This window comes from Ranitomeya imitator, chromosome 5 (assembly GCF_032444005.1).
Source record: "Ranitomeya imitator isolate aRanImi1 chromosome 5, aRanImi1.pri, whole genome shotgun sequence".
Classification (NCBI taxonomy): domain Eukaryota; kingdom Metazoa; phylum Chordata; class Amphibia; order Anura; family Dendrobatidae; genus Ranitomeya; species Ranitomeya imitator.
In genome coordinates this window covers 277537297-277553011 of record NC_091286.1, presented here as the reverse complement: position 1 = coordinate 277553011, position 15715 = coordinate 277537297, and positions in this window count along the sequence as shown.

Genomic DNA, 15715 nt, shown 5'->3' with positions numbered 1-15715 from the left:
GGATACATACAACTTTCTAATCACTTTTAATTCCAACATTCCGGTGTTCTCCAGCGTGCAGAACAGGCCCCCTTCACACATCTGTAGAAAACCAGTACTGGTAAAAACAGTACAGGAGTCATCAGTGTTTTTGATCAGTGTGCCATCAATGTCTCATCAGTGTTTTGAGTCAGTGTGCCATCAGTGTTTTTCCAGTATGGCTAAAGAAAAAGAAATTCAAAAGGTTCTCCTATACTTTGCAATACATGGATGACAGATGGATGACCCATTGATACCATCCATGTGCTGTACGTGTTTTGCATGGACCCATGAACTAGTTTTGGACCTTGTCATCTGTGATGCTGCTAAAAAAACAGAGATTTCTCCATATGGTTTACATGGACACCAGGTCAGTGTAAAAGTACAGACAAGTGAGCAGCCTCATAGGTATAATGAGTACATGTGATATCCATGAAAAGAACGGATGCCGCATATACCAGAAACACTGTAGTGTGAAGAAGGCCTAAGAGGGAGAAATTGTAAAGTGGCACTTCGACCAATTCACATAACACATGAACAGCATTAACAATATATATATATCTCCAACATATTACTCAGCACTTTACAATTAAGCTAAGACATGTTTAGACAGTAAAGACATCACAAAGTAAGGGTGCTTTCACGCGTCCTGATATTTCTGGTACCAGAAAAAACAGTACCGGAGATATCAGTGTCCATGTGTCCATATGTGGCAACCATGTGGCAACATTGTGCCACCTGTGTGCAGTATCAGTACCACACGTACCGGCATCTGGGAAGCAGCAGTACTGTTCATGCTGTTCCCCGGTGCCGTGTGCTGAATAAATATAAATATATAAAAATATATATAAATAAAAAGAATTGCGTGGGTTACCCTGGAGTTTTGATGACCAGCCAGTAGTAATGAGTGAGCATACTCGGTAATGCTCATTACTCGTCCGAGCTTCGCTGTACACGCGGTACTCGGCGAGCATCGAGCATTTCCGGGTTTGCTCGGCGGGAAGCTTGGGTCCCCGCCCTGCATGTTTCGTGCTCTTTAGAGAGCCAATCAACATGCAGGGATTGTCTGCCATGCACTCTCAAGCCGTAGCCATCTTGGTTGTGGCATTACAGTGATTGGCTGGCCGCACAGCGTCATCAGGTCTATACCTGGTGCTGGCCTGCTCGTCATATTCAGCTCCTGATTCAGACAGAGTAAGGACAGGTGCTGCGGAGATAGGGTCAAATTTGTTTGTTTTTCAGTTAGTGTGGGTATACTATCATATTTTACACAAATACAGCAAAACCAACATTCCTTCTAAGGACTAATTACGAAGTATATAGATTGCATTGCTAGGTAGGCAGGGGAGTGCATGTGGCATATCAGTGCATGGCATGCAGGCACTGTATGTGGGTATATAGATATGAATGCATACATCAAGAGGGTCCATTCCATTACTGTCTGCTGCTCCTGCTGCTGCCTATTACATACAGTACAGAGCAAAAGTTTGGACACACCTTCTCATTTAAAGATTTTTCTGTATTTTCATGACTATGAAAATTGCACATTCACACTGAAGGCATCAAAACTATGAAATAACACATGTGTAATTATATACTTAACAAAAAAGTGTGAAACAACTGAAATTATGTCTTATATTCTAGGTTCTTCAAAGTAGCCACCTTTTGCTTTGATGACTGCTTTGCTCATTCTTGGCATTCTCTTGATGAGCTTCAAGAGGTAGTCACCGGGAATGGTTTTCACTTCACAGCTGTGCCCTGTCAGGTTTAATAAGTGGGATTTCTTGCCTTATAAATGGGGTTGGGACCATCAGTTGTGTTGTGCAAAAGTCTGGTGGATACACAGCTGATAGTCCTACTGAATAGACTGTTAGAATTTGTATTATGGCAAGAAAAAAGCATCTATGTAAAGAAAAATGAAGGTGAGTCAGTCCAAAAAATTGGGAAAACTTTGAAAGTGTCCCTAATTGCAGTGGCAACTTTTGCTCAGTACTGCATATTGACCGTATATACCTAGCCCCAGGTATCAGTGGCTAGAAAAAAAATTTTTTGCATCTTAATCCTCATTATTTTATTCCAAAGCAATCCAGAGACCCCTTTTTATCCAGTTGCTTGTTGACACTGCAGAATACAGCCAGATCCTTTTCATAGTACAGCGTGAAAATTCAGCTATTTATATCCAAGTGCACCAAAAATTCTGGCATTTTTTGTGTTACTGTAGTATTTTTTGGAATGTCAAATACAATCTTTTGACACCTTTTTGCTGCCCCCCCAAAAATTTAGCTGCCAAAAATATAGTTAGCTACAGTTCAGATGTTTAACAAAGTGTTTCGTTCGCCACACGGATCACATATCATTTCACTAAAAATTGCACCATTTCAGGCCTCCATAGAATTTTTTTGTTGTGTCATAGCCTACTTATTGGTGGCAAAAAAAAAAAAAAAAATACAGGCCACATATTGAACATTGTGGTATCTCCATCAAACACCTCTCCTGTTTATGGGCTAAAAATTGTGGCATTTGAGGGCTCCATTCAACTGTTTTTGCTGAGTCTTACCCAAATTCTATACTGTATTTTTCTGTAAAAAACAAAAATACAGGCCACACATTGAACAGTGTGGTACCTCTGCATTTCAGCCCTACAGCCACCTTTTTTAGCTGTGTTACCCTTGTTCTATACAGTATTTCTCTGTTAAAAAACAAAAATACAGGCCACATATTGAACAGTGTGGTATCTATGTCAGACACCTCATCTATCTGTGGGCTACAAATTTGGTCATTACATTCATCTTTTTTGGCGGTGTGTTAGGCTAGTTTTATTCAGTATTTTTCTGTTAAAAAGCAAAAAAAACAGAGGATGCATATTGAAAATTGTGGTATCTCTGTCAAACACCCCTTCTATCTGTGGGCTAAAATTGTGGCATTTGAGGGCTCCTTTCCCCTTTTTTTTGCTGTGTCTTAACCTTATTCTATACAGTATTTTTCTGTAAAAAAAAAAACATAGGCCACAAATTGAACATTGTTGTATTTGTGTCAGACGCCTCATCTATCTGTGGTCTACAAATTTGGGCATTTCAGGCCTCATTCACCTTTTCTTGCGGTGTGTTGCCCTAGATCTATACAGTATTTTTCAGTAAAAAAATACAGGTCACATATTGAACAGTGTGGTACCTCTGTCAGAAACCTCATCTATGTGTGGGCTACAAATTTGGGCATTTCAGGCCTACATCCACCTTTTTGGGCTGTGTGTTACCCTAGTTCTATACAGTATTTTCTGTAAAAAAACAAAAATGCAGGCCACATATTGAACAGTGTGGTATCTGTGTCAGATGCCTGATCTCTCTGTGGTCTACAAATTTGGGCATTTCAGGCCTACATTCGCCTTTTCTTGCAGTGTGTTCCCTAGTTATATACAGTAATTTTCAGTAAAAAAAAAAATACAGGCCACATATTGAACAGTGCGATATCTCTGTCAAATGCCTCTTCTATCTGTGGCCTAAAAATTGTGGCATTTTAAGGCTCCATTGAAATGTTTTTGCAATGTCTTACCCTAGTTATCAACAACAGTTTGGTAAAAAAAATATTTTTTACCTACAGTCCAGATATTTTGAACTGTGGTTTTTACGCACACTGATCACATATAAGTTTGCTCCAAATAGAGCCATTTGTTGTGAAAGTGGAAAATATTTTAGTCCATTTAAAATGGGCAAGGCATGTTGCAAGGGATGGGGAAATGAACTTGACGCTGATGGTGCATGCAGAGGCCGAGGCCGTGGGCAAGCAGAAATTGGGCGATAACAAACACCCACATGTTCGCGCTCGACCTTCCTGTTCCAATTACTAGGGGACCAAACCACACCACCCCAGAGCAGTGTTAAAAGGTTGTTGGTTTGATAGCGGATATTGCTTCCAGTCACTCTGCCACCACCACCACGTCTTCGACATGGTCAATTTTGAGTAGCCGTGAGTCTGGTCCGCATATTACTCACCCTGATCCTCCTTCCTCCCACCATGCCGAGTGCACGGAGACAGCTGGTCCCACACTTGGACACTCCAAAGAGCTGTTCACTTTTGAATTTATAGATTCGGGACTCTTGGCCGGTCCACTTGTAGTGTGACAAGATGAGATCGCATGTAACGATGCCAAAATATTTGACACACGAAGCCGACGGTGGGAAAGTGTCACAAGAGGTGGACAATGATGAGACACAATTGCCAGAAAGTCAGGAGGAGGACTAGGGAGCGGATGTGGAAGACGAAGTGGTGGATGATATAGTAACTGATCCAACTTGGGAGAAAGACATGCAGAGTTTGGACAGCAGCACACATGGGGAAGGAGGCGTAGCATCCCAACAGGCAGGAAGCAGTGTGGTGGCCACAGACAGAAGGAACGCAAGAGCAAATACACAGCCAACACCCCACAGGCCACAGTACTAAATTCACACATTTATGCAGGTTTATGCAGACCGTAGCTTTCCTCAATCTGATGGCAGCGGCCATCAAAAGGTATTCAGTCCCCAACTGCCACTATTTCTCCCGGACTGCCATCCTGGCATTACACAAGCACATGTCCCACAGCATTACCAGTGCCCTCAACAATGCTGTTACTGGGAAAGTCCACCTAACCACGGACACGTGGACAAGTGCTTGTGGGTAGGGATGGTACATCTCACTGATGGCACACTGGGTTAACATAGTGTAAGCGGGGACCCAGTCAGACTTTGGGATGGAACTCATCCTCCCAACGCCGAGTATAGCAGGCCCTACGTCAATCAGGGATGCCCCACAGTCTCAAGCTCCTGCACCTCCTCCTCTTCAGCCTCCATCTCTGAAATGAGGATCTCAGTCACAAGCTGGAAGCACTGCAGCACTGCCTAAGCCAAGAGGCAACAGGCTGTGCTGAAGCTAATGTGCTTAGGTGACAAACCGCACAATGCTGAAGAGTTGTGCACAGCTCTTAAAGAGCAGTCAAATTTGTGGCTGACACCGCTGTACCTACAGTCAGGCATGGTCATATGTGACAATGGCCGGAACCTGATGGCGGCTATGAGGGCGAGCTTACACACATACCATAGCTGGCCCATGTGCTTAACCTCGTCGTTCGATGGTTTCTCAAAAGCTACCCGGAGCTTCTGGATCTTCTTGTGAAAGTATGCCGCTTGTGTGCCCATTTTAGAAAGTCAGCTACAGCTTCAGCTGCCTTTGCCGTGCTTCAGCAGCGTTTGCTGCTTCTGGCTCGCCAAATTGTGTGTGAAGTTCCCATGCCTTGGAACTCTACACTGCATATGTTGGAAAGGATTTGTGAGCAGAATAGGGCAGTTGTTGACTCCCAGCATTAACAAGGCCATCGTTATTCAGTTAAGACTCCACACATAACACCTTCCGGAGTGGGCATGGATGTCAGACATATGTACCATCCTCCAAAACTGGAGGAGTCCACCAAGATGGTGAGCGGTGATAACGCCATAATTAGCATCACCATCCCACTTCTCTGCATTCTGAAAATCTCTCTGCTCACAATGAAAGATGATGCATTTCAGGTGGAGAACGAGGACAATGAGCAAGGAACCATGCTGGGTGATTACACATAGCCCAGCCTCATGTCGTCCCAACGTGGATTGGTAGACAATGAGGAAGAATAGGAGGAGGAAGAACAGGTGCAACTTTCAAGCACTATAAATGGTACTACAAGCACAAATGTCATACCCTCTGTTCAGCATGGATGGCCTGATGACAGGCAGGAGGAGAGGGACAGCATGGTCAGTCATCCTGTTGGTGAGGACACGGAAGTCTTGCTTGTTAGCAGTCTGGCACGCATGGCTGAATTTATGTTGTGATGCCTTTCCTGTGACCCTTGCATTATCAAAATTTTCGGTCACAATTATTACTGGTTGGTTACACTTCGAAGCCCACACTACAATTAGAACTTTCAATCTCTTCTTCCAGAGGCAGACAGGTGTACTAAAATGGTGCAGTACCAGAGGGCCCTTGTTGCAGAATTATTAAAAGAATTCATATCTTAAAACGCTGACAGCAGATGTCACAGTTCGTTGGACAACCAAGGAGTACAGGTGAGAGAGACACAACTCCAATCCAGCAGAGGCAGGGGAACGCTGGAAAATTTCTGGGAGACTTTTCTCAGGCCCTCCTATCGCTCGGGCCCAGAGGCGCGGGGTACTGTCACAAGGAGTGCAATGCTTGGGAAGATGCTGAGGGAGTACCTTGCTGACTGTACCAATGTCCTCCGTGATTCCTCTGTGCCTTTTAATTATTGGGTATCCAAGCTGGACATGTAGCATGAACTGGCTCTCTACGCCTTGGAGGTCCTGGCCTGCCCTGCCACTAGCTTTTTTTGTCACAGCGGGTTTTTAGTGCCGCTGGGGGAATTATAACTGATAAGCGCATCCGCCTGTCAACCGAAAATTTTGACATGCTGACTCTTATAAAAATGAACAAGGGCTGGATTGGGCCAGACTTCTCTACACCACCGAATGATAACAGCGAAACATAATCTCCAATCTATATATATAATTGTCTAAGGGTTTTTCCGTCTGTCTGTCTTTCTCTCTGTCTGTCTTTCTGTCTGTCTGTCTGTCTGTCCTGGAAATCCCACGTCTCTGATCAGCGACGGGCACAGTATCGACGTAGAAATCCCGCGCCTCTGATTGGTCGAGGCCGCCAGGCCTCGACCAATCAGCGACGGGCACAGCGACGATGATGTCATAAAGGACGTAGACATCCCGTGTCTCTGATTGGTCGAGGCCTCGACCAATCAGCGACGGGCACAGTCTGCCGCGAATTCTGGAATCATCATTGTCCATATACTACGGGGGCATGGATATTCTAGAATACCCGATGCGTTAGAATTGGGCCACAGTCTAGTACAGTGTCCTTTTTTGGGAGGTGTATTCCCATGCACCTTTTCACACCCATACATGGGTATATGCTTCCAGGGTGAACGTGTTCTGTGATGCTACTGTCACTAGTTTTTTACAAGGATGTTTATAATGCCAGTAAAAAAATCTTTAAAAATATGTACCACCCAGGGGTACATTTTTGTCAGCCCATACCCTTAGTGTATGGGCATTCCAAGTATAGGAGACCCGTTCCTTTAAATTGGGAAAAGTTTCAAAGGAGGGCATCCTCCTCGTCTCATCAGACACCACCACTAGAACACGAGGGTGAACGTATTCCGTGATGAAACAGCCACTCCAGTTTTTGGCAAGGGTGTTTATGATGCCCGTAAAAATATTTAAAAAAATATGTACACACCCAGTGGAAAATATTTGTCAGCCCATACACTTAGTCTATAGGCATTCAAAGTATAGCTCTCAAAATGTGGTGACACAAAAACTATTTTTTGCAATAAAAAGCATCTTTTAGTGTGTGACAGCTGCAAAACATAAAAACCTGCTATAAAAATGTAGTCTAAGTAGTAAATCAAACCACGTTATCACCACCTTAGTTACGGAAAAATAATTAAAAAAATGTATTTATTTCCATTTTCCCGTTAGAGTTAAGGTTGAGGCTAAAGTTAGGGTTGGGGCTAAAGTTAGGATTAGGGCTGGGGCTAAAGTTAGAGTTAGGGTTGGGGCTAAAGTTAGGGTTAGGGTTGGGACTAGATGTGGGGTTAGGGTTTGGATTACATTTACGGTTGGTTTAGGGGTGTGTCAGGGTTAGGGATGTGGTTAGGGTTATGGTTAGTGTTCGGATTAGGGTAATGGTGTGTTAGGGTTAAGGGTGTGTTGGCATTGGGATTAGGGTTAGGGGTGCGTTGGGGTTGGGGTTAGAATTGGGGGGTTTCCACTGTTTAGGCACATCAGGGGCTCTGAAAACGCAACATGACGACTGATCTCAATTCCATCCAATTCTGCGTTGAAAAAGTAAAACAACTTTTGTGGTCCAATTTCTCCTGTTACCCTTGGGAAAATAAAAATTTGGGGGCTAGAAAATCATTTTTGTGGGAAAATTTTTTATTTTTATTTTCACGGCTCTGCGTTATGAGCTTTAGTAAAACACTTGAGGGTTCACAGTACTCACAACACATCTAGATAAGTTCTTTTGGGGGTCTTGTTTCCAATATGGGGTCACGTGTGGGGGGTTTCTACTGTTTAGGTAAATATGGGGCTCTGCAAACGCAACATGATGCCTGCAGACCATTCCATCAAAGTCTGCATTTCAAAACGGTGCTCCTTCCCTTCCTCGCTCTGCCTTGTGCCCAAACTGTGGTTTCCTCCCACATACGGAGTATCAGTCTACTCAGAACAAATTGCACAACAACTTTTGGGGTCCAATTTCTCCAGATACCCTTGGGAAAATACAAAATTAGGGGCTAAAATATCCATTTTGGGGAAAAAAATATTTTTTAATTTTCAGGGCTCTACATTATAAACTATAGTGAAACAATTGGGGGTTCCAAGTGCATAGCACACATCTAAGTATGTTCCTTAGGTGGTCTAATTTCCAAAATGGGGTCACTTTTGGTGGGTTTCCACTGTTTAGGCACATCAGCGGCTCTCCAAACGCGACATAGCGATGATCTCAATTCCCATCAATTCTGCATCGAAAAAGTCAAACGGTGCTCTCTCCCTTCCGATTTCTAGCATGTGCCGAAACAGTGGTTTACCTCCACATATGAGGTAACAGCATACTCAGGACAAATTGCACAACAACTTTTGGGGTCCAATTTCTCCTGTTACCCTTGGGAAAATAAAAAGTTCAAAAATATAATTTTTGCAAAAATAAACAGCACGGACTGTACCACTGCCCCCCAGGTGCTGATACGTGTCACACTGATGACACACAGATGACATCCATATGTCATCAGTGTCAGAGGCGTAGCTAGGGTTTTGGTAAAGGGGGGGCGAAGCTTCTGTGTGGGCCCCTAACCAGGTACCTTGATTATAACTGGGTGACACACCCTAATACTGGAGGAGAACCTCAGCAGTTGATTGTGCTGTTACTGAAGATAATCTCTATATAAAGACCAATATGGATATTACCGCAATATGGTCAGTGGTAGATACCAGCCCAACAGAACATAGATCACAGCACAGTTACAGAAAATGTCTTACCGCTGACGTCCTTTCTGATGGAATCGTTCACTTTTCCCGTCTTTTCCATCTGGCCCAGACCGACATGACAACTTCTTCCAGCCAGGACTCGTCTGCAGAGAATACAGCAAAGACACATTTCACTTCTCATATTCCAGCCCATCACCATGTATTCCCAACCTGCACAAACTCCTCATCCTGCTTATACCCCATTTCTGAGCCGCTGCTGCCATATGTGTCCCTATTACTGCACCTGATACAACAATACTGAACCCCTGCTGCCGTATGTGACCCTATTGCTGCACCTGATACCCCAATACTGAGCCGCTGCTGCCGTATGTGACCCTATTACTGCACCTGATACCCCAATACTGAGCCGCTGCTGCCGTATGTGACCCTATTACTGCACCTGATACAACAATACTGAACCCCTGCTGCCGTATGTGACCCTATTACTGCATCTGCTGTGTGGTTCTCTGTGCCCTCAAAATTCTAAAGCAACTCTCTACAATGTAGTAATGCCGGGTGCAAGTGCCTTAGAAAAGAGTGCCCATATTTTGCCCCTAGAAAGTAATAATGCCCTGTGTGCCCCTTTGATAGCCACAGTAACCTGAGTTTCTCTATAACATAAGTTCCCACTTTACATTTAATAAAGTCCAGAGTCTCCCCCCTGTACAGCCCCCCTATACACAGCATGATGCTCTCTTATACACAGTATAATGCACCCACACAGTATACTGACTCCCTAGTAGCCCCCAAACTGTTTGATGGCTCCAACAATGTATAATGACCCCCACACTGTAATCTCCATACTGCATGATGGCCCCCTAGATAGCCTCCATATACAGTAGCATAATGCACCAAATAGTCCACAATATAGTATAATGCACTCCCCATAGGCAGACTCTATAGCATATGGCAGCCCCCATAGGCAGGCACTGTAATAAGACAGCACCCCCATATAGGCAGACCCTGTAATAAGGTAGTACCCTCATAGGCAGACTCTGTAGTATAATGCTGCACCCCCATAGGCAGACCCTGTAATAAGGTGGCAGACCCTGTAATTAGGCAGCACCCCATAGTCAGACCCTGTAATAAGGCAGCCCCCATAGTCAGACCCTGTAATAAGGCAGCCCACATAGTCAGACCCTGTAATAAGGCAGCATCCCCATAGTCAGACCCTGTAATGAGGCAGCACCCCTATAGTCAGACCCTGTAATAAGACAGCCCCCATAGTCAGACCCTGTAATAAGGCAGCACCCCTATAGGCAGACCCTGTAATAAGGCAGCCCCCATAGTTAAACCCTGTAATAATGCAGCATCCCCATAGTCAGACCCTGTAATGAGGCAGCACCCCTATAGTCAGACCCTGTAATAAGACAGCCCCCATAGTCAGACCCTGTAATAAGGCAGCACCCTTAGTCAGACCCTGTAATAAGGCAGCACCCCCATAGTCAGACCCTGTAATGAGGCAGCACCCCTATAGTCAGACCCTGTAATGAGGCAGCACCCCTATAGGCAGACCCTGTAATAAGGCAGCACCCCCATAGTCAGACCCTGTAAAGAGGGAGCACCCCTATAGGCAGACCCTGTAATAGGGCAGCACCCCCATAGTCAGACCCTGTAATATGACAGCCACCATAGTCAGTCCCTGTAATAAGGCAGCACCCCCATAGTCAGACCCTGTAATGAGGCAGCATTACAGGGTCTGGTTCCTGCGCTGCTCCCGCTGATTTCCTGACAGTGGGCGCCGGGCAGTGATGTCATCGCGCCTGCTGTCAGTGTCGGCGACGTCAGAAGGAGAGCAGTGCTCCTTCACCCATCATTGTGATCAGCTGTATCGGCTAAATGTCGGTACAGCTGATCTTCCGATGATGGCGGGGGGCCCACTGCCTGCTCAAGGGCCCCATAGCGGCCGGCCGGCAGAGCAGGGAGATCAAGTCTCCCTGCTCTGCCGCAGAATGTAACTGTAGAGTGCCGATACAGTTACAGTAGCGTAGCTCCGGGTGGGACCCTCAGAGCACCAGGACCACACCCTCTGCCCCCTCGGTAGCTACGCTACTGATCAGTGTACATGTGGCAGGATGTTTTGCGTCCCATGTTGCTGTTAAAAAATGGACATGTCAGTGTATTTTGCCCATAGACACATGGTCCCTAAAAAAACACTGACATGTGCACAGATCCATTCACTTGAATGGGATAATGTGTGTAAATGTCTCCGGTACGTGTGAAAACTGCCACCGCAAGTATCGGGCACACTAACCTGTGAAAGAGGCCTAACACATAGTTCAACAGTTACAGGAGGTGTAAGGGCTCTTCTCCAAAGCATACAATCTATAAATTCATGTTTACAGTGAATATTCGGATCACAAGTATTTCTATGAGGAATATTGCTCCTGTATCTGAGGCAGTAAAGTTAAATTGTACCAGTATATTTAAATGTCATGGTTAGTAAAGTTATGTCTACAGAAATTCAGGCTACTCAATGTGTGTCTGTTCTCTAATGCAGAATTCAAGGTATCTTCATGGTTGCCCGGCATCATTTCATATCCCACGGTCTTCTAGGCTGTGAACAGTGGATTATTTAGTTGTCATCATTGTTTATCTATTATGACACAGGCACATACCTTGTAGGTAATTGACCATTCTTTAAGTCACTTTCGCATCCTCCAAATTAATGATTATGTTGCTTAGTAAGATGCACCTGGATTAGGAAACGCGCCGCATACTAGAGTATTTCTATTTTGCGTATGGTACAGATGCAACAATACGAGACTGTACAGATCTGCTGTGGGTGGACTGATCTAATGCAGCTGTACCAGTTCAGCTACTCAGTGTCTAGTCTTTTCATTGCTGCATCTTATACATTGGAGAAAAACAAGCCTAGTTGTTTGCATTGATCTTGCATCCTGACACATACAGTCCCAATACTATCCCATTGGCGCTATACATGCAAAAATATATTGTTTTCATGGTCACCCTATTCTATGTATACAAAAGGCAATGTTTCTAGGAGAGAATGTCTACTTAATATGGTACATGTTTAAGTCAACCACATTGTAAGGCTACGTTCACATTTGCGTTGTTGGGCGCAGCGTTGGCGACGTGACGCAACGCAACCAACAACGCAAATGCACAACGCTGCGTTTTGCGATGCATGCGTTGTCATAAGACCCTATTGATCAAGACTTTCGGCGCAGGAAAAACGCTACAAGTAGCGTCCTCTGCACCCTGTCTTGTGCGTCTATGTGACGCATGCGTCGTAAAACGCAGTGTAACGCATACCGGCGCATGTCCATGCGCCCCCATGTTAAAGATAGGGGCGCATGACGCATGCGCCGGTATGCGCCGACGACGCTGCGCCCCAAGGTGCAAATGTGAACGTAGCCTAAAAGAGTCATGCAGAATTTAAAAAAATTATCTGTATAAAGTGTGAAGTACACAATGATTCATTCAGTAGCAGATAAATGGGCAACTTATTATAGATTGTGCTACACACTTTGATAAGAGCAACATTTAAGGTACCTTCACACATAACGATATCGTTAACGATATCGTTGCTTTTTGAGACGTAGCAACGATATCGTTAAGGAAATCGTTATGTGTGACAGCGACCAACGATCAGGCCCCTGCTGGGAGATCGTTGGTCGCTGAGGAAAGTCCAGCACTTTATTTCGTCGCTGGATCTCCCGCTGACATCGCTGGATCGCTGGACCGATCCAGCGATGTCTTCACTGGTAACCAGGGTAAACATCAGGTTACTAAGCGCAGGGCCGCGCTTAGTAACCCGATGTTTACCATGGTTACCAGCGTAAATATTAAAAAAACAAACACTACATACTTACCTTCAGCTGTCTGTCCCCGGCGCTGTGCTTCTCTGCACTCCTCCTGCATCCTGTGTCAGCGCCGGCCAGCCGGAAAGCACAGTGGTGACGTCACCACTCTGCTTTCCGGCTGACCGGCGCTGACAGTGCAGAGGAAAGCAGAGCGCCGGAGGACAGACAGCTGAAGGTAAGTATGTAGTGTTTGTTTTTTTAACGTTTACGCTGGTAACCATGGTAAACATCAGGTTACTAAGCGCGGCCCTGCGCTTAGTAACCCGATGTTTACCCTGGTTACCGGGGACCTCGGGATCGTTGGCCGCTGGAGAGCTGTCTGTGTGACAGCTCTCCAGCGACCAAACAGCGATGCTGCAGCGATCGACATCGTTGTCGGTATCACTGCAGCGTCGCTTATTGTGAAGGTACCTTAACATTAGGCTTAGTTTTATTTGAAGCCCTTATTACAACAACCTCCAATTTTCTAAAATAATATTAAAAGTGTATTTGGTGTGTACAGTCTGTGCAACAAAAAATGGGATATTTCATAGAAGTTACATAATGTTGAGACAATAATATCATTGTGTTACATGGAAGGCATAAAACGAAAGATGGTCTTCAGTTGTGCCTGGGAAGACCAATTAGTAGTTTTATATTAGGACTATATTTCCAGGTTTTGTTAGAACCTCAAGGCAACGACAATGGACCCTATCATTTATGTTTTTCAGGTTTTGTGTGAAATTATGTCCAATTTACCTTTTTTTCTGTTTTTTTTGTGTTGTTCCAAAACACTTGTAAACAAGGAAATAAACATATGTATAATAAAATATTTGTAATTGCAATAATTTTCAGGGAGAAATACTTCATTTTCTGGAAACTTTCAAGGGTGCTAACACTTGCTTCCATGATTGTATATCAGCTTGCCTTTGGATCATTATTGTTATAAATTTTCTTAGAAAGTAGTTATTGTAAACTACAAGGAAGCTAAAAGTGAACAGTCAATACTTAAATGGGTTGTCTGGTCAAAACCGATAAGTCTAAAGTCACTCTGTGTGCTGTGGAAATTCGCTGGTTTCATACCAAGGAAAGGAGAGTATGTATGCATTAAACATACTCCAGGCCAGAGGGCGCGACCTCGCTCTCCATACGCTTGCATGGAGCAAGGCCGCGCTCTCTAGTCAGACACACCCACTAGCCGGAGGAGCCACTGGTCGGGGTGTACAAGTGTATGGAATGAGGCTACGCCCACTGGCTGGGGGGTATGTATAACGCATACACACCCTCCATTCCCAGGTCTGAAACTAGGGATCCCAACTGCGCACAATGCGTGCACAGGGGGTTTCATAAGTCTGCAGTCACTCTTCTGCAGAATGGTCAGTTTGACCTGACAACCACTTTAATCACCTTCAGCTGCAAGTTGGCTGCTACAGTGCTAGTTATTTCCATGCCTCGGCGCATTAAAAACAAAAAGGTGTGTTACTGTTCTTTATAGAAATGGGAAATAGACGTAGCTGATATAAATGAACAGGTTTATTAAATGAAAAATAAAAGATGCAGAATCTGTGAAGGCTAAGCTGGTTAGTAGAATCAGATCCAGACCGGGTGATCTTTAATATTGAATGTCTGCAGGAAAGCCGCTAATGCAAAGTTCTAGTTAAACATTGTCCTGCCGTGTGCCTTATACCGTCTGTTGTTTTTACTCTAAAGCCTCAGCAAAGGTTGGAGGTGGTATTGACTTAGTAATTAAACTATTTTAGCTTCAGGATTTTTGTAATCACTGCATTTAACACCATCTGTTGTGGTATAAGGGTCATTTTTTTACCAGATGGAAGAAAAGAAATATAGCCCAGTACACTTTTATAGTTTATATTGATTCTGCCGCTTCTATAATTTACCATTATAGCATGATTTCTTAAAATATTTTACATAAGGCTTATTCCATGTACTGATACATAAAAATTCATAAAATAACCATTACTCACCTATTCCATCTTCAGCCGATCTCTTGATGCCTATCCAGTACTTTCCGGCAATCAGCGAAAAACTAAGACTGATGAAAATCCTGATATCAAGATGAAAAAACTGAATTTTTGTTAAGGTCTTTTTAATATTGTTTATTCAAACTAAGGAAGTCAGTTTACACAAAATGCTTTTCCTTCTAAGACAGTTTTTATAAAAATGACACTACCGAAAAACATTTTTTTTAATCTTTAATGCATTGATGCCGTTAGGGTACCAACATGTAGACCTGGCCAAGGCGGAGGCAGCAATCATAAATATAACTATGTTATAAACAGTATTATTAATATACTATATAAAGTATTATACTATATAATAATATACTCTGTATAGCGGTATAAATTATTATTATATAAATAAATACTACTGCACAATATTTATATTATTATGTTCTTCAAGTATTATTTATACATTGAAATTATGTAACTACAGTACAGTCCAAAAGTTTGGACACACATTCTCATTTAAAGATTTTTCTGTATTTTCATGACTATGAAAAATGTACATTCACACTGAAGGCATCAAAAATATGAATTAATACATGTGGAATTATATACTTAACAAAAAAGTGTGAAACAACTGAAATTATGTCTTATATTCTAGTTTCTTCAAAGTAGCCACCTTTTGCTTTGATGACTGCTTTGCAACCTCTTGGCATTCTCTTGATGAGCTTCAAGAGGTAGTCACCAGGAATGGTCTTCCAACAATCTTGAAGGAGTTCCCAGAGATGCTTAGCACTTGTTGGCCATTTTGCCATGACTCTGCGGTCCAGCTCACCCCAAACCATCTCAATTGGGTTCAGGTCTG